An 18,774-nucleotide genomic window follows, 5' to 3' on the forward strand; every position below is an offset into this window, starting at 1 on the left:
GGATGTGGCCCCTTCCTTTGGCTGTCAAGCACACCCTGGAAAGCGGTTCTCTCCAGAGGGAAGAGAAGTCGGCCCTGTGGGGGACTGTCTCCCCCAAGTGTTGCTTTGCAGAGTGGAGTCTGGGGCCTGCTCCTGATGCCTCTCCCTCTGCTCGTGGGGGCTGCCGCTGGGCCCACATGGAGACGCTTCCTACCCAGGGCTGTCTCTCGGGCTTTGGCGCAGCCCACTTGACCTCCACATCCACATACACGCACAGCCGATGGGGTATGCTCTGCCGCATAGCGCCCGCACCGAACATTACGTTCCTAAACCCCTGCTCATGCGGCAATCATCTGGAAAGAACATGCGTAAAGCAGGGAGCTGTCTGTCCCATACCATGTCTTGCTCCTTCACTTTGTTTCCGATCTGACTCCACGGAGCTCTGAGAAGCCTTCTCAGCGCCCAGACGCCATGGGTAGCCGTGAGGCGCACTGTCCCCAGACAGGCTTCTCGGAGTGGAGCACGCAGCACCTCCCACCCCTCTCTCCCTCGGGTAGGGGGAAAGGCTTCTAGGGTCAGGGGGAGGTGACATGACTTGAAAAGCAGTATCTCTATCCTGGATTCTCTTTCTCCTGTAGAAGGCTCCTGGCCGGAGTTGGACAGGGATTCGGGATGCCTACCGGCCCCATGCTGACGGCGCTTTCTCAGTAGGTACATGTTGTGGCCATACGAGACTGCAGGCCAGGCCCACATGGCTCCCAGAGTCCCCCCGAAAAAGCATGCTCCCCAGAGGCAGAGTTGAGTTAGGATGTGAGCCTGAGCCTCAGGCTCCGACTTCATTTAGCAGAAGGGGCACTGAAGGTCAGGTGGCCTGAGGTGGGTGAGAAGGTTTCCCCCTCTCTGAGTGTTTCCTGTACCTCCTGACTGCATGGTTTCCTCCTGGGTGGCAGGTGGAGTCCTTTGGTATGGCTCAGGGGTCCCCAACCTGGACAGCTTGAGGGCCAGGACTCTGTGGACAGAAGCCTGAGAACCCAACCCAGAGTTAGGGTTTGGGCCTAGGACGTGGAAGGCCTCACCTGCCAGTGCTAAGACTGGCTCCCGGGGCTGCTGAGTAGAGAGCGGGTTTGGCCAACTGTTGGAGGCGACTGGTGCCGCAAGTGCACATGCCCTTTAGAGAGCTTTATCGAGGGCTTTGTGTGACACCACTCCAGACCTCCGGCCGGGCCCAGGGGGCTCTTCCGAATGTCCCCACTGCTTGAAGCGAGTGCCGGGGCTTTGTGGTCGATGTCAATTAGGTGAGAAAGCTCGTGAGAATTGGATGGCATTGAGCAGCGATTCGGGCCGCCCTCTGGCCCCGTGCTCAGAGCTCTTTTTCGCTAGGTGCGTGTTGCGGCCATGCGAGACCGCGAGCCGGTCCCACGCGATACCTGGAGGCCCCCCGCAGTGGCGAGCTCCCTGGGGCAGAGTTGAGTTAGGGTGTGAGGCTGATCCTCAGTCTCTGGCTTCTTTCGGCAAAAGGGGAGCCGAAGGTGAGTGTGGCCTGAGGTGAGTGTGCAGGTTTCCCCTGCTCTGAGTGTTTCCCGTAGCTCCCAATAGCACATTTTCCTCCTGGGTGGCAGGCAGAGTCCTGCGCTATGGGTCAGGGGTCCCCATTGTGAGGGCTTGATGGCCAGGCCTCTGGGAATGGAAGCCTGAGAACCCAAGCCAGGATTAGAGTTTGGGCCTAGGGGCATGGCAGACTCCACCTGCCGGTGCTGAGGCAGGCTCCAAGGGGGCTGAATTGAGGGGGGGGGTGTTGTCCGGCAATCAGAGGAGACCAGTGCCACACATCCAGCCACCAGCCACCCTTTAGAGTGCTTTCCCATAGACCAAATCAATATTGATTTGGGCAGAAATCTTTTGAGAGTTGGCTGGCGTTGTGCAGTGATTCAGGCCACATTTGTGCCCATTGTTGAGAGCACTTTCTGGCTAGATGTGTTGTAAACATTTGGAAACTCGGGCCAAGGACACCCAGTTTCGTGGGTGGTGAAGTCAGAGGGAAAGTGTTTGGGAATTCTCCTGGATAGAGGCATGCTGGTGGCTTCGAGGGGCTTGGCATCAGGAACCCTGGGGTGGATTTTGTGCCTGACGCTGGGTGAGTCAGGTTATCCCACAGGTTTCCCATTTCCTCCTTAGGAAATTGCTGGCAGGGAATATTCTGCTTAAAGAAGAACCCAGCTGCACTGTCAGTGGGCATACCGGCTGTTGCAGCCACTCTGGAAAAGAGTATGGTGGTTCCTCCAAAAGCTAAAACCTGAAAACCCTAGGATCCAGCAAATGCACTCCTAGATATTTACCCAATGGACACAAAAATTCACATTCAATAGCGCACAAGCACCGTGATGTTCATAGCAGCATTATGAACAATGGCGAAATGATGGAGGGAGTCCCAATGTCCATTCACTGAAGAATGGAGAAAGAAGAGGTTGGAGATCTATATCTATATCATCTATATCTATCTATAATTATATCATCTATATCTGTATCATCTATAACTATATCATGTATCTATACCTATACCTATATCATCTATATCTGTATCTCTATCTATATCATCTATATCTATATGATCTATATCTACACACGATGGAATAGGACCCAGCTTCATAAAGAATGAAATCTTATCATCTGCAAGGATGAGGATAAATCTAGAGTGGATTAAGCCAAGCAAAATTGGTAGGATAAGACCTGTACCCTACGACTTGACTCCTATGGAATTTTCAGAAAGAAAACAGATGAACATAGAGAGGGGAGAAAGGCGAATGAGGAAACAGACTTCACCTTAGAGCACAAACAGAGGGTTGCTAAAGGGCAGGGGTGTGGGGGAAGTGTTCAGTGGGTGATGGCTATTAGGGAGGGTACTTGCTGTGATGAGCTCTGGCTCTTCCATGCAGGTGAGGAATCGCAAAATCCAATCCCTGAAGCAAAGGAATTACCATTGCATGGAAACAAATTGGAACTGAAGTCAATGAAGAAAAGAGGACCATGTTCTGCTTCATGAAGAGTGAGGTAAAAATGGAGTTATTTTTGCTCTGCTATTCTGTAGATGATTATTTTTATTTTTATTTTTTATTTTATTTTTTTTAGAAATGGATCTATTTTAAAGATTTTATTTATTTATTTGACAGAGAGAGATATCACAAGTAGGGGGAGAGGCAGGCAGAGAGAGAGAGAGGAGGAAGCAGGCTCCCCGCTGAGCAGAGAGCCCCATGCGGGGCTCGATCCCAGTACCCTGGGATCATGACCTGAGCCGAAGGCAGAGGCTTTAGCCCACTGAGCCACCCAGGCGCCCCTGTAGATGAAGTCCCCCATGGCTGGAGCAAGTTCACCAGAACTTCCCAGCCAATTCTCATGAGCTTTGTGCCCATATTGACATCGATTTTGGCAGAACCCTCCTGAGAATTGGCCAGGGTTGGGCGGTGATTCAGACCACATGCCGGCCCCTTGCTGAGAGCGCTTTCTTGCTAGGTGTGTGTTGCAGGCAGGCGAGACCACGAGCTGGGCCCATACAGCTCCCAGAGGCCCCCCACAGGGTCGAGCTTCCTGGGGGCAGAGTTGATTTAGGGTGTGAGCCTTAGCCTCAGTCTCTGGCTTTTTTTTTTTTTGCAGAAGGAGCACCGAAGGTGAGGGTGGCCTGAGGTGGGCATGCAGGTTTCTGCCACTCTGAGTGTTTCCCGAAGCTCCCAATGACACAGTTTCTTCCTGGTGGCAGGCAGAGCTGTGTTTTGGCTTAGGTGTCCCTTATCTGGTGGGCTTAGGGCCTGGCCTCTGGAGATGGAAGACTGAGAACCCAACCCATGGTTAGTGTTCAAGCCTAGGGGCATGGCAGCCTGTAGCTGCCTGTGCTTAGGCGGACTCCCTAGGGGGCAGAGTAGAGGGCGAGTTTGGTGGGCATTCGGAGGCAACCAGTGCCATGCATGCACCCACCCTTTAGAGGACTTTCCTGTAGGATTCTGGCAATACCATGCGGGACCCTCGGCCGGGCCAGGCTGTTCCCTTGAAACCCCCTACTGCTGGAAGCGAGTTCACTGTGGCTTTCTGGCCAATTCTCACGAGCTTTCTGCCCAAATCGACATTTGGGCAGAAAGCTCGTGAGAATTGGCCGGCGTTGTGCAGTGATTTGGGCTGCGCTCGCGCCTGCTGCTTAGAGCGCTTTCTTGCTCCATGCGTGTTGGGACTATCTGGGAATTCAGGCTGGTCCTATTCGACTCCCCTGAGGGCCACAGCTGAGGGGAGCTTTCCAGGGAGAGTTAAGGGAGGGGGTGAGGCCGAGTCTCAGGATCTATGTTGGTGGCCTGGTGGGGCGCTGAAGGTGGGGATGGCCTCCGGGGGCATGCTGGTTTCTCCCACTCTGAGGGTTTTGTGCAGCTTCAAATGGCACGATATCCTCCTAGGTGGCAGGCGGAGTCCTAGGTTGTGGCTCAGGGAGGGCTTGGGGGCCAGGCCTCTTGGGACAGAAGCCTGAAAACCCAACTTAAAATTAGGGTTAGGGGCTAGGGTCATGGCAGAACCAATCTGCCAGAGCTGAAGCCAGATCCCCAGGGGGCGGAGTTGAGGACAGGGATCACGGGGCATGTCATGCTCCACCAGGGGGACCACCGAAAATCGGGGTGGCCTCACGGAGGCGTGCAGGTTTCTCCCAGTCTGAGAGTTCCACGCAGCTCCAAATAGCAGTTTCCATCTCGGCGGCAGACAGACTCCTGGGGTGTGGGTCTGGGGTCCACAATCTGGAGAGTCTGTGGTACAGGCCCCTGGAACCGGAAGCCTGAAAACCCAGCCTAGTATTCTGGTTAGGGCCTAGGGGCGTGGCAGGCCCGATCGGCTAGCGCTGAGATGGGCGCTCAGGGGCCTGAGCAGACGGAGTGTTTGGCCGCATGTGCACATGGGTTTTAGAGCACCTTCCTGCAGGGTTTAATGCCACGACCACTCAAGACCACAGGGCAGGTACAGGAGGCTCCCCTGATGTCCCAGAGAGCCGGAAGCAAGTTTGCCAGGGGTTTCTGGCTGATTCTCTCAAGTTTTCTGCCCAAATCCATGTCAATTTGGGCAGAAATCTCTTTAGAATTGGCCTGCATTGGGCGGCGATTCTGGCTGTGCTCCCGCCCTGTACTGGGAGCGCTTTCTCACTAGGTGCGTGTTGGGGTAGTACGGTACCGCGGGTCAGGCCCACATGGCTCCCCTGAGTGCCCCCGCAGTGGCAATCTCTCTGAGGCAGAGTTCTGGGAGGGGTTGAGGCTGAGCATCGGGCTAGCTGCTTGTGGCCAGGGAGCCGCCGATGGTGGCGGTGGAATCGGGGCATGCAAGTTTCTCCTGCTCTGAGGGTTCTGTGCAGCTCCAAAGGGCACGGATTCCTTCTGGGTGGCAGGCGGACTCCTGGTGCTTTGCTCAGGGGTCACCAGTCTGGAGGGCTTAAGGACCAGGCCTCTGGGAGGGGAGCCCGAGAATCCACCCCAGGATTACAACTAGGGTCTAGGGGTGTGTCAGGCCCCACCTGAGTGCGCTGAGGCCTCCTCCCCAGGAGGCTGATAGAGGACAGCTTTGGCTGGCGTTTTGAGCTGATCCGGGCCACATTTGTGCCTGGCATTTAGAGAGCTCTCTTGCAGGCTTCGGGCAGTTACCATATGGGACCCTGGGCAGGTACCAGGAGGCTCCCCCTAAGGACCTGCCACAGGAAGCGAGGTGGCTAACCATGTCTGGCCCATTCTCACGAGCTGTAGGAGGCTGTTGATTCTCCTTTGTTTTTCTCTGAGCTTCACTATTTTGCACTCTTTTGTCGGTGTGGATTTAGAGCTGTTAGTTGACACAAATTCTTCCTGAAAAGAAGTGGAATAGAAGCCATCCTTGTTTCCTAAGCAGACCTGAATAGATTCCATAGTAATCTTTCCTTTTCCAGACCCCTGGGCCTTCACGTGTTCTCCAAGTCCAAGACTTTAGAAAACGTCTTCTATTCTGAACAGGTTAAAAGAATTAGTTCGGCTTTTAAAAAATTTAACGTCACACTTTTCATCATCTATACAATTGAACAATTGTACACATTGAACGAACAAGGCTTGATGAAGGAAGAATGGGCTTTGCCCTGGGATTTGGGGCACCGTTGACTCGCTGTTTCCCCCGTGTGGCCACTCTCCAGATAGCACGTGGCCGAATGTGTTCACGTTTGCTGGATTCAAGGGAGAGTAAGACTGAAGGTGGTTGGTCCCTGAATTCTTTAGCTCCTAAAAACCGTCCTGTAATTTACAAGCAGTATTCTAAATCGAGTATACCTTCATTAGATATTGGGGTTACGGTCAGGGCCAACTTGCATACATTAAGTATGCACAGATTTGTATACGTCAATCTTACCAGCCTGTACGGTTTTTTAAAAAAAATACAGCGGGAGAAGATATACACACCAAAGCACTGAGCACATGACCTGTCCCCAGAAATAGGTCACTACACATAATGATTGTTTCATCTTAGCTGAGGACCAGGAGCTGGTCCGATAGGTGCATGGCAGGTAGCATCTGTGGCCAGCTGGCCATCTGCCCCCGACAGCCACACGAGCTCAGCCAATCCTCTGCTCTGCTCAAGAACAGCAAAAATATGGACGAGATGCAAGTGGGACTCCCTCCTCCCAGGCATGGCGCAACGCACTTCCAACAGGCAGAGAAGTGGGCCTGCTCACATGCGCATGATGTGTTCCCTCGGTTCCTTGCTTTGGCCTCTCTCTTCTGTCACCCTGATCCTGAAACTTTAGCTCCTGTGAGAACTTGGGTTTGCAGATTTCTGTTGACATTTCGAAGTGTTGATATGTGTTGCATTTGTTCCCTGTCCTGGGGTCGGAGATGAAGGTGGGATAAAGTCATCCTAGTCTGAAAGCAGCCTTAAGAAATATCAAGTGTGCTCTCCCCCCGACACCTCAGGTTTGAAAGCCATGGCCAAGAACGTACTTCATGTTCTACACAGTCAGCTTTAGCGACTCATGAATGCATGTGACATGAAATCGTACTGAAAGAAATCTTGTTACCAAACTTTTGCCTTGCAGGAGGCAGTTTAGGGACACCTCCCCTTGCCTGCACTGTTTGTCGTTCCCAGTCTGGCCAATGCTCAGTCACAGGTACATGTGTAGCCACCCAAGGGCAAAGCTGTGCCATCCTCCTGCAGCTCCCCTGGTACCGCTGCCCCCCCAGTCTGAACAACCCTGCACACCCGCAGTCCTCCAGAGCGTCCCCCGTCATGACAGCTGTGATCACCCTTCTGGAGCATTCCCTGTCCCCCTACCCCCAGGTCTCGCCAACCCTGCACACCCCCAGTTCTCCTGAGTGTCCCCTGTCATGGAACTTGTCACAGAATGCTGTCATTTGCTGTCTCTAGGTCTGTCCTCTCTGCTTGGAGTAGATCTCTCTCACAAATGCCTGGCTGGATGACAGACAGATGAATGGTTTTGGGATCTTTGGTCCCAGAACAGCAGGCATCCCTCAAGACCCTGATGGGCGGGAGAAGTCTCTGTCCCTCTGTGTGCCCCCAACCTCTGTGGCACCTAGTGTCCAGGACAAGGGACCTGGGAGTCCTCCCAGATGAAGTTTGTTCTGTGAAAGTGGCTTCCGTCTGAGATCGCTGTTGTAACCACATTGCGTGACCGTTCCTGTGGGACAGAAAGCATGCCACTATATTGTATTCTCCTTGTACACTGCAAGTACCAAAGAGGAAACACGCTCTCACCCTCACAAATTCACACTTACACCTCTGTTTCTGAGCATCACTACCATGGAAACGATAGTGAATTCCGATTGGGCTGCAGACCTGTAGACGTGCCATTCTAGGTGTCAATAGAGGATGATGGAGATAGAGTTCCTGGCTAAAAGGATGGATGTCCTTGTCTCTGGGAGTGAAGAAATTAGATTTGACCCAGAAGGCACTATGATCTATTCAAAGAAGGGACATGATCCTAGGATCTTTGAGACCAGGATCATCACAGACTTTTCTGGAAAGTCTTTTGTAAAGATTTTTTGTTAGGTGTTGCAGTCCATGTGGTGTCCCCTCAATGACTCCACTCATGCACGCACTGTGGCTTGAAAGCAGCCACAGACCGTGCATAACTAATGTTCCAGACACTCTGGATTGTGAGAATACCGGAGGAGGTCCATTTGGCCCATGGGTGGTAGTCTCCCACACCCCACATCTGCAACACAATGGATGATGAGGTAGAGAGCTCTTCTTTTCCAGTGGCAGAGTGGGAAGACACTGGCATCTATCCTGCCTGACCCCAGCCCCTGCACCTGAAAGGAAAAAAGATTATCGATAGTGAGATGGGCCAACATTGAAGGCCTCAGGAATGTCCTCTTGCCCTCCCCCCCATTTCTCTGTAGGCCTCAAGCTTCCCACGAGACGTTTTCTGTGGTTGAATTCCATGTACGTATTGTTTGCCTGAGTCAGTCCCCGTAGTCCACCCCATGATTGTCTCCACAGGCTGAGACTTAATGTTCCTCCCTCATTATTGGCTGGGACCAGGTCACATGCCATTTATGAGTCAGTCCCTGGAGTCGGGAAGTGGAGATGTGGAGATTGGCACAGGTTGTTAGGATGTCTGTTGTAATGACTTTTATAACGGTCATGGTGGCAAGATCTTCAGCGATGCCTCTGTTAATAAAACGAATATTAATTTCTGACAGGAAGTGGTTGAAGGTACTGGTGTAGCACGTAGCATCTCAGTCCCAGGACCTCAGTACTACTGTACTACTCTGCAGGGACAATGGCTGAGAATGAACAAGGTGGATGGAAACTTGTCCGGAGTGCACAAGGGAAGGGAGAGAGTGTGTGGGTAAGGCGCTGGGGATAGTAGCTCTGGCCAAGCTGTAGCTCCAGCTTATCTAGGTTCAGGAAGGTGTGGGGAATCCTGGTGTTCCAGCGTCCATCATTTTGTAGATGAAGAATATGCCTTTTTCATGGAGTATGGCAAGACTTTTCCAAGCATTCTCTAGTTGGTGTGGAAGTCGTGGAGAGCAGTACCCTCTGTCTGCTAGGACAGGCGTTAGAGGTTGAGCGCTCTCAAGAAATTGTCTGGTTTTTGCTGGGCTCCCTGTGAGCCTGCACACAGGACTGATGAGGACAGTCACTGTTTTGTTCTGAGGATGGAGTCTTGGAAGAATGCGGTGCCCCATGTGACCCCGGGCAGGGGACAGACCTGGAGTCCACTGGAGAGTACTTCGTGGGAGTGGTGGTGGTCTGTAGCATCCGCTTCATGAGATGTCTGTCCGTTATTGAGTTCTGGGTGTGGTTTCTGTGACTGTGTCCTAATGGCTGCGATTTCTAAGGGGTGGGATTTTTTGGCTTTACTGTAAGAGTTGGTCCACTGGGAGTGGGCAAGCCCTGTTCTGCCGCTGAGAAGTGTGTCTCTAGCGATTGGAGTGCGTATTACAAGCCTAGAGGCCAGTGGTGAGGTGGTTACAGTGTCAGCAGGCTATTGTTATTGATGATTTATATGGGAGAATTCCATAGGATGAGATGTTAGGTCTTATGGTTAGGGATCCTCATTAAGTGCCCATCAAGGGTGCTTTTTCTGAGTTTCATATTTGATATCTTTTTATTGCTTCTAATAGCCTTCCTTGTACTTGGTTTTCCAATGAGCAGTGCATTACAACATTGTCTGCATTTTACTCGTGTGTTGATGAGGATTTGAGAAAGGAGAATGTTGTCAGTGTTTCCACAAATTGTACACTGGAACAGCCAAAAAACAAAATTTTATTTCTGACAAAAAGTAGGAAGTATCCCGCTGTGATTCTTAGTTTAAAACAGGGGAGTGGGGCTTCTTTAAGTACTGGTAATGAGTACCACAGGCCTTCCTAGGGAACATTATCAGATTCTATTGGAGACTTGGTCTTTGTGGAAGAATCAGAAGTTGACCAATTATTTGTCACCTGTGTCATTTTCCATGAGCAGTTCCACAATATTTGGGCTCACACCTCTACCATTGTGAAGTCATTCCAACTTTAACAACTGCTCACCCTTCTCTGCCAAGTGTATGTTTGAGCCAAGACAAAAGAAAATTCTCAGTGACTGGGAGAGCCTGGGATCAGAATGCTGTTGGTAGGGAGTTACTGAGATCTTAAATTCTAAACTAGCTCCTGACACCCAGATGAAATGAATTTCAGATTTAGAAAGTTCAGATAGAAATTTTGTGTCCATGGGGCGCCTGGGTGGCTCAGTGGATTAAGTCTCTACCTTAGGCTCAGGTCATGATTTCAGGGTCCTGGGATTGAGCCCCACATCAGGCTCTCTGCTCAGAGAGCCTGCTCCCCCCCTCCACTCTCTGCCTACTTGTGATCTCTGTCTCTCTCTCTCTCTCTCTCTGTCAAATAAATAAATAAAATTAAAAAAAGAAAGAAAGATATTTTGTGTCCATGATGACAACTGAAGAAAATATGTCATCTCTAAACCTAACCTTAACCTCTAACTTTATTTTTTTTTAAGATTTTATTTATTTATTTGACAGACAGAGATTGCAAGTAGGCAGAGAGGCAGGCAGAGAGAGAGGAGGAAGCAGGCTCCCTGCCGAGCAGAGAGCCCGATGTGGGGCTCGATCCCAGAACCCTGGGATCATGACCTGAGCCGAAGGCAGAGGCTTCAACCCACTGAGCCACCCAGGCGCCCTAACCTCTAACTTTAATGGTGAAACCTAACCTGACCCTAAAGCCCAAACTGGAACCCTGAATCCCAAACCTGAAATTGAACCTGAAGCCTAACCTCTGAACCTGAGCCCTGGATCCAAGGCCTGAACCATGAACCCAATCCCTAAACCAGAACTCTGAGCCATGAACGCTGAACCCAAACCCCGAATTTGATCTTGAACTTTATCCCAGAAGCCCTGAGTCTTCAACCCTAAGTCATAAACCTAAAGCCCTAAACCCTAACTGTTCCCTTGCCCCGAATTTTAAATCCTCCCCCTGACGCTATCCCCAAAGCCTGATCTAGAACTCTGGCTGAAACCTGAACTTGGACCCAATTGAAACCCTTCACCAACCACACTTTGTTTAGGCATTCACCACTGATGGATATTTGCATTTTCTACCTTTTGATTCTTGTGAACACTGTTTGGGTAGGGGGCTAGGGTTAGGGTCTTGGATTGGGGTCGGGGCCAGGATTGAGAGCATGTTCACGTCAGAGTGTGGGTCTGCATCAGGGCCAGGGTCATGTTCATTGCCACCGTTTGGGTCAGGGACTGTTGTCATTCCATATTGTTTCCAATTGATCCTTAGCAATTTTTAGAGAAGTTGGGGGATATTGGGCTGCATGCAGTTTGAATTTCCAGAATGAAATGGCTCCAGCTGGACCCCAGGAGGGAGCAGGTGCTTCCATTGAAGGGTGAGCTCCCCTAGTCCTGCACTGCCCTCCACCGCCTGCAGAGGGTGCAGGACCCCAACTCCTGCCCTGAGCCTGGCCTGCACAGCTGCAGCTGGGACAGGAGTCAGGCGTCCTCAGGAGCCGCTGTGGAAACTTCTGGAGGTCGTGGGGCCGCTCCTACGCTGACGGGACAAGCTGGGGAGGATGGGGTTCCACATCCACACTGACAGGACCCATTGTGGAGAATGTGGGGCCATGTCCAAACTGACAGCAGTCTCGTACCCTCAGGACCCGCTACTGGAGGAGAAGGTGAGGAGAAGCCGCCTGAACAGGGAATGGTGAGGGGGGTGCGTGGTCTCAGGACCCCATGGGGGAAGGGCACACTGTGTAGACACTGGGGCTTCCGCGGTTTTGTGTGTGGTGCTGTGGCCTCCTGTGGTGCTGTTTGTAGGGCTGTGGGTTCCCCCCTTTCTGGACTCCGATGCGCTCCCCAGTTCCACGTCTGTGTTTGTGAGCATTCGGATTCTGTTCGTGGGGCTCCTGAGACAGTCTGCAATCAGGGAGCGACCACCCACTCGGTGCTCATGCTCACCCTGACTTGGCCCTGCAGGGTCCTTCCCATGTCCACACCCACGTCAGGGTTAGTCCAGAGTCTGGAAGTTCGGGAGCGACAGTGAAGACTGTGTAGTTGGCTTTGGGGAGAAGAGGTAGTTTCCCAGTGTTGGTTCTTCCCTGAGCACAGAGTGTCTTCCTGTCTCTATGTGTCTCCCTCCCTGTCTGTCATCAGTGTCTCACGGCTGTCAGAGGATAGGTTGGTCACCCCTTTGGTTCAGGGGACTAACAGGTATCTTGTTCTTTTGGATGCGGTAGTAAATGAGATTGTTGTCTGTAGTCTCTTTCTCATGGTTCCTTTGGAGCATGTAGAAATGCAATTGATTTGTGTATATTGATTTTGTTCCTTGCAAGGTTTTTGAATTTATTAGTTCTGTTTGCCTTAAACTCAAACTGCCAGTTATTTGACCAGCAGAATGGGTTTATTTGGGAATAGCAGAGAATGGCAATCTGGGATGAGCAAGCTATGGGCACATCACAGGCAAGTGCAAGAAACAAAGGAAAGGAACATTATTTCGTGGAGAAGGAGGAAGAAGTTGGGAGGGTTGCTTGGAAGGAAAGTCTACTGGAGCAAGGCAGGCGTTCAGGAGGATGGAGGATTCTCACTGGCCAAGCTGTGGGGATGGTGGATTTTTTGTAGGAGATGAACCTTCCAGCTTCCCCTGTGGGGCCTGGAATGGATGAGTCTCTCCCATGGGGCATTGTAATGTGGGGTTCTGTAATGGACACTGAGTGCCAGGTACCCCCTTCCCGCCTCTCCTTCTGGTGTCCCCAGTCCACTTTACTGAGGCTCCCTTCATGCTTTCTCACAGTTCTCACCAGGTTGTGGTGGAGCATTGTGGAGAATTGGAATTCTGAATCCCACTCTTCTACTGCACCCAAGACATGGGGGCACCCGATTTAATCCTCTCATGAGTCTCTTACTAACATGTGGCCTTCTCCAAGGTCAAGTGTCTTCTCCACGGTGGGTGAACTGGATCTCGGAGGGCTTGGCCTTCATCCTGAAGTCTGATGTGCCCTCTGCTTCTGTGACATGGTGCTAACGTGGATGTTTGGAAGAGTTTACTCTGCGGTGATTTCAAATCTGCAGTAACTTGTCAGAGCAGAACACATATGCTTTATCTCCACATTCAGACTCCCTAGCTGACATTTCTTTACCATGTTTGCCACTTCACACAGTCTACTTTGGTGCATTTTACCTCAAATAGGGACAGTGTCCTGCAGAACCACCACGTAAGCCCAAGTGAGGAAATCATGATGCATCCCACCATTTGAACCCAGACCACAGGCCCACTTCAACTATCACCACCTGCCTGATGGTCTGAAATGTCTTCTCCATTCGGATCCAGTTTTCTTCTTCTGGGACTTCTTCCAGGACTTTCCCTTATTTGGGTAACCTTGATGGACTTAAGAAGCAGAGGGCTCCCATCTGAGTGGTATTTCTATATGGCTTATGTCACTGGGTCTGTTTTCAGTGTCCATCCATATTTGACATGCATCAGTCCTTCATTCACTTTTTCACAGTGACTGAACATAAGAACACTGACCCCTTAAAACATTTCAGGTACACAATTTTCTGGCCTTAGCTGAGTTCCCACGGTTGTACATCATTTTCCAGAATTTCCTCATTCTCCCTGAGGGAGCTTCTATGCATGAAACACCAAATCCCCATTGTCCCTTCCCCTTGGCCTCCTGCATCCATATCCAGCTTTGTATCCCAGACACCTCATCCAAGTGGGATCATACAGTATCTCCTTCCGTGACTGGCTGATTTCACTCAGTGTAATGACTTCCACGTTCAACCCGTGTTGTAGCCTGTGTCAGAACTCCCTTCGTTTTTAAGGCTGAATCATGTTCCATGGTGTATAAACCACATTTTGTTTATCCATTCATCTGTCAGTGGACACTTGGGCGGCTTCCCCCTTTTGGCTGTTTTTGAGAAGTGCTGCTCTGAATGTGGGTCTTTCTACTTTCAATTTTTGGGGGCATATAGGCTGCAGTAGAATTCTGTGTTTCATATTTTAAGGAACCACCATATTTTTTCCCCACAAATGAACCATTTTACTTTATTCCTTCATAAGGCAGAACAAGATAGCCTTTTATGGATCTACCTTGTTTTGTTATCCTTTTCCCCATGGATGGACATCTGCATATGTCATTCTGCAAAAGGACATCCTTTTCACTGTGGATGGACATTTCTGGTTTTTGCCTGTTGTGAACACTGCTGCTATGAATAGTCCTGTACATTTTTGTTTGTTTGTTTGTTTGTTTGAACCAGTGTTTTCAATTCGGGGGGTATATATCTAGAAGTACAATTGTTGAACCCTATGGTAATTCTGCCTGGATCTATTTGAGTAAATGCCAAACTATTTTATATGTAGACTGCACCATTTTTCACAAGCGAGGTTTAAAGGTTTCAGTTTCTCAACATCCTTTTATTATTGTTTCTTGATCATAGTGATTCTATTTGCGTCAAGGGACATCTAAGTGGTTTAAATCTTTATTTCCACAAAAACTAATGATGTTTAACATCTATACATGGGCTTTTCACCATTTGTATGATTTCTCTGGAGAAGGATCTATCCAAGTCCTTTGTCCAAAAAAGTGGACTTTTAAAAATGGCCTTTTTGTTGAGTTGTAAAAGCTCTTTTTTAAAAAGATTTCATTTATTTATTTATTTATTTATTTCTCAGAGAGAGAGAGCGAGAGAGAGCACAAACAGGCAGAGTGGCAGGCAGAGGTAGAGAGAGAAGCAGGATCCCTGCTGCGCAAGGAGCCCGACGCAGGACTCGATCCTAGGACCCTGGGATCATGACATGAGCCTAAGGCAGCGACTTAACCGACTGAGCCACCCAGGCATCCCAAGCTGTAAAAGCTCTTTACATATTCTGGGCAACAGACTCTTATTAGATAAACAATGTACAAATATTTCCTTCTATTCTGGGGGCTGTCTTTTCACTTTCTAGATAGTATCTTCTGATGTACAAATACTCTTAAACTTTTTACATTCCTTTTTTAAGAGTGAGTGAGAGAGAGTATGCTAGTGGATAGGGGCAGAGGGAGAAAGGAAGAGAATCTTAAGCAGGCCCCACACTCAGTGTAGAGCCTGACGTGGGGCTCAATCTCATGACCTTGAGATCATGACCTGAGCCAAAAGTAGGGGTCAGACGGTTAACCAACTGAGCCACCCAGGCACCTGGGACAGATTTTTAATTTTGAGGATATTATTTTATCTATTTTTTTTCTTTCCCTTCTATGCTTTGGTGTCAGATCTAAAAGCATTGCTAAATCCACAGTTATGAAGATTTATCCCCATTTGTTTTTTCTAGGGTTTATAATTTTACCTCTTACATTTAAGCCTTTAACTTATTTTGAGTTAATGTGTATATGTGGTGTGAGGTAAAGGCCCAGTTCCATTCCTCTGTACATGGATAGCCGATTGTCTAGCACCCTTTGTTGAAAAGACCATTCTCTCTCCCCAGTATAATGTTGTCCATCCTTGTCAAAATTCAGTGGACCATACATGAAGGGGGTTATTTCTGGGCTCTCAGTTAAATCCCACTGATCTGTATGCACACTTTTAAAAAGAAATTTATTTTATGTATTTAAAAAAACTTGTAAATTTAAAAATCCATTAATTAACATATAATGTATTATTTGTTTCAGGTTGTATGCATGCCTTTACGACAGTATCACAATGTTTTCATTACCGTTGCTCTGTATTAAGATTTGAACTTTGGAAGTATGACCTTTCACCTTTGATTTTCTTTTCAAGGTGTTTTTGGCTATCTTGTGGTCCCTTAAATTTCCATATGAGTGTTGCAATTAGCTTGTGCATTCCTTCCCAAAGAAGAAATGAAATGAAATTTCTTGGGAGCATATTGAATTTCCACGTTGCTTTGTTACTGTTGCCATCTCATCAATAGTACGTCTTTTCATCACCACGGGGTGTCCTTGGATTAATTTAGGTTTCCCTTTCTTTCAGCAATGTTTTGTAATTTTTGGTGTACAAGACATATACCTTGATTACCTCTATTCCTAAGTATTTTGTCAACGTGGATGTTCCCTAAAATGGAATTGTTTTCTTAAATTTCTTTTTGGATGATTCATTGCTAGTGTATACAGATAAGAGAGATTTTTGTGTATTGATATTTTGTCCTAAAACTTTGAGGAATTAGGGAACTGGCTGTGATCCTTTTTGGTTGATTCTTTAGGAAGCTCTCTATATAAGATGATGCCGTCTCTGGTCTCTGAATAGACCTAGTTCTACTGTTTCCTTTCACATGTGGATTCCTTATTTCTTGCCTTACTGTTCTGGGTAGAACTTTCAGTGCAATACTGAGCACGGAGTGAAAGCCAGCTTGATGGATTTGTTTGTGATTTCAGAGTAGAGCTGTCAGTCCACAAAATTGAGCACGGAGTTCGATTAGGGTTAGTGTGCGGTTAGGGTTAGGGCTTAGGTTTAGGGTCTCCCTGTCCTCTGCTGTACAGAGCCCATTCTTCTCCAGTAACCAGCAGAGTGATCTTTTCAGAACATAACCTTTGAGCCTCTCTATGACCCGCTCCCCAGCTGCATGTCCTCTCCAGCCTTTCCTCTCCCACTGCATCCTCCCACTCCCATGGGGCTCCCAGGTGTGTGGTTGTCTCACCTGTGCCTCAGGCCCGACTCCAGGCCTTTACGTTCTCTCTGCCCTCTGCCAGGAGCACTCTTCTCTCCCCGTGCTTCATGTACGGCTTTTTCCCCTGTTGGCTGACCTGGACTTGCCCCCCCAGTGAGCTGACTTGTGTCTGTTGGCTGTGTGTGGCCTTGTCCCCTATTTAAATGTAGTGCCTACTTTCCCTGTGTGAGGGATTTACTAAGCTGCCAGGTATGGGGCAGGCACTGGGAAGTAGCCTTAATGCGTATGTGAAAAAATCAGTCTCAGACCGCCTGTGTGGCTCAGTCAATAAGCATCTGCCTTCGGCTCTGGTCATGATCCTGGGGTCCTGGGATCGAACCCCACCATTTGGGCTCCTTGCTCAGTGGGGAGCATAATTCTCCCTCTCCCACTCCCCCTGCTTGTGTTCCCTCTCTAGCTGTCTCTCTCTCTGTCAAACAAATAAATGAAACCTTAACAAAAATGCATCTCAGAGGGGCTCACCACCTTTGCTGACAATGGAGGGGCTGCTGTCCCCACAGGTAGTTCCCTCAGAGAGACAAGACTTCCAACTTCTTGGAGTCAGGAGATGTAGACGTGGACCTGGAAGCTTACATTCTTGGATTCATGGCAGGGGCCTAAGATCCCTGTTCTTCCAGCAGTCCTCTTTCCCTGTCCCTGCCCGTGGGCTGGACCTGATTCCTGATCTGGGGAGTTTGAGGGTGACTGTTCCTAGGAATAGCAGTGGTTGACTGATGGACCTTGTCAGCAAGAGGCCCAGTAGCCTTCAAGGGAGGACCCTATGGGGGTGAGACAGCTCTGTGGGGACAAGTGAAGCCCTCTCAAAGCAAAGTGGATCAGGAGGCCAGCCCTGATGATTCTAGCCAGTCTGTAGGCCTTAGAAAGGAGGGCTGTGCCCAAAGGTGCTCCATTCCTGACTGGAGGAGTTCAGGACCTGCAGGGGGTCAGCCAGGAAAGGGCACCTGCAGGGTTTGCTTGGGAGCTCGGCACAGGGGAAGCATTCCTTGCTCCAGCATGGTGACTGTGGGTTGGTTTCCCATATCTGAAGCCTCAGACTCCCCTTTGTATGATGGGGTGCGGACGGCCCCCATCTCTGGGAGCAGAAGCTAGGGAGGCCCCATAAGCAGACTTGCTCAGGACAGGCTGGGAGAGAGGCTATATCTTAAAGCAGCCAGGGCCTGCCCCCGTGAAGAAGGTGCACACATCCACGGCCCCCAGCTCTGGGGTCCGCCGGCAGCCTCTGACAGTGACTCTCCTCCTGCCTTGTCCCTTGTCCCTGCAGAGGGCAGATAAGCCCATCCTGGTGGGTCACAGGTTCACCTACTAGGTCATCACCGACCAGCATACTGCCAGCCCTGTGTCCCCCCTGGCAGGGCTGGAGCGTGGTGGTCCTCAAGGTCCCTGTTGCCCTGCACTGGCAGGATGTGTCCATGCAGTACATGGGGATGGTCAGCTGCTTCTGCGAGCAGAGCTTTTTCCGTGAGGTGGATGACCTGGCATGTGCGGATGTGGACATGAAGTTCTGTGATCATGTGGGCATGGAGATCCCGTCCCCCTCTTTGGCACCCTGCACCCCATTTTGTACCAGGTGTCCCATGAAGACTTCAGCTATCAGCGCTGGACACAGTTCCATGCCCACATCCCCAGGGACCAGGGCGATGCTTACTACATGAGGGCCTTTTTTGGGGGGTTGGCGGTGGAGGTTCACTGACCGACCTTGGCCTGTCACCTGGTGATGGGGGTCGACCTGGCCAATGGGATCAAGGTCGTGCGGGTCAACTTGGTGTGAGAGCCACTTGAACAGGTACCTGCTGGGCCACAAGCCCACCAAGTTGCTATCCCTGGAGGACCTGTGGGACCCACGGTGGCTGGGGTGTCTCCTGGAGGACCTGTGGGACCTATGGTGACTGAGGTTACCTCCCCACCCTTCATAAAGAAGTAGAGATTCAGGCTGGCCCAAGATTCACCAGGACATCCAGGACTCATGAGGGGCTGTCCCCGTCTCCATCAGGGGGGTGCTGTCCTGAGCAGAGCTGTGAGAGCAGGTTCCTACTTCAGTCCCCTCGAGGGAGACCATGGAGCCCAGTCCTGCCCACATGGGCATTTCCAGGACCCCAGCTGCACCCACACACAGGAGGCCTGCCTGGGGACACAAAGTCTTCTCTTT

General features: G+C 50.1%; 1 pseudogene; it reads left to right on the forward strand.

Annotated features, from left to right (window-relative positions):
• The first annotated feature begins 11,541 nt into the window (after positions 1-11,541).
• LOC116854373 lies at positions 11,542-18,514 on the forward strand (annotated as a pseudogene).
• Positions 18,515-18,774: the final 260 nt, after the last annotated feature.

This window comes from Lontra canadensis, unplaced genomic scaffold (assembly GCF_010015895.1).
Source record: "Lontra canadensis isolate GAN:19392208 unplaced genomic scaffold, GSC_riverotter_1.0 scaffold91, whole genome shotgun sequence".
In the NCBI taxonomy this organism is placed as follows: Eukaryota; Metazoa; Chordata; class Mammalia; order Carnivora; family Mustelidae; genus Lontra; species Lontra canadensis.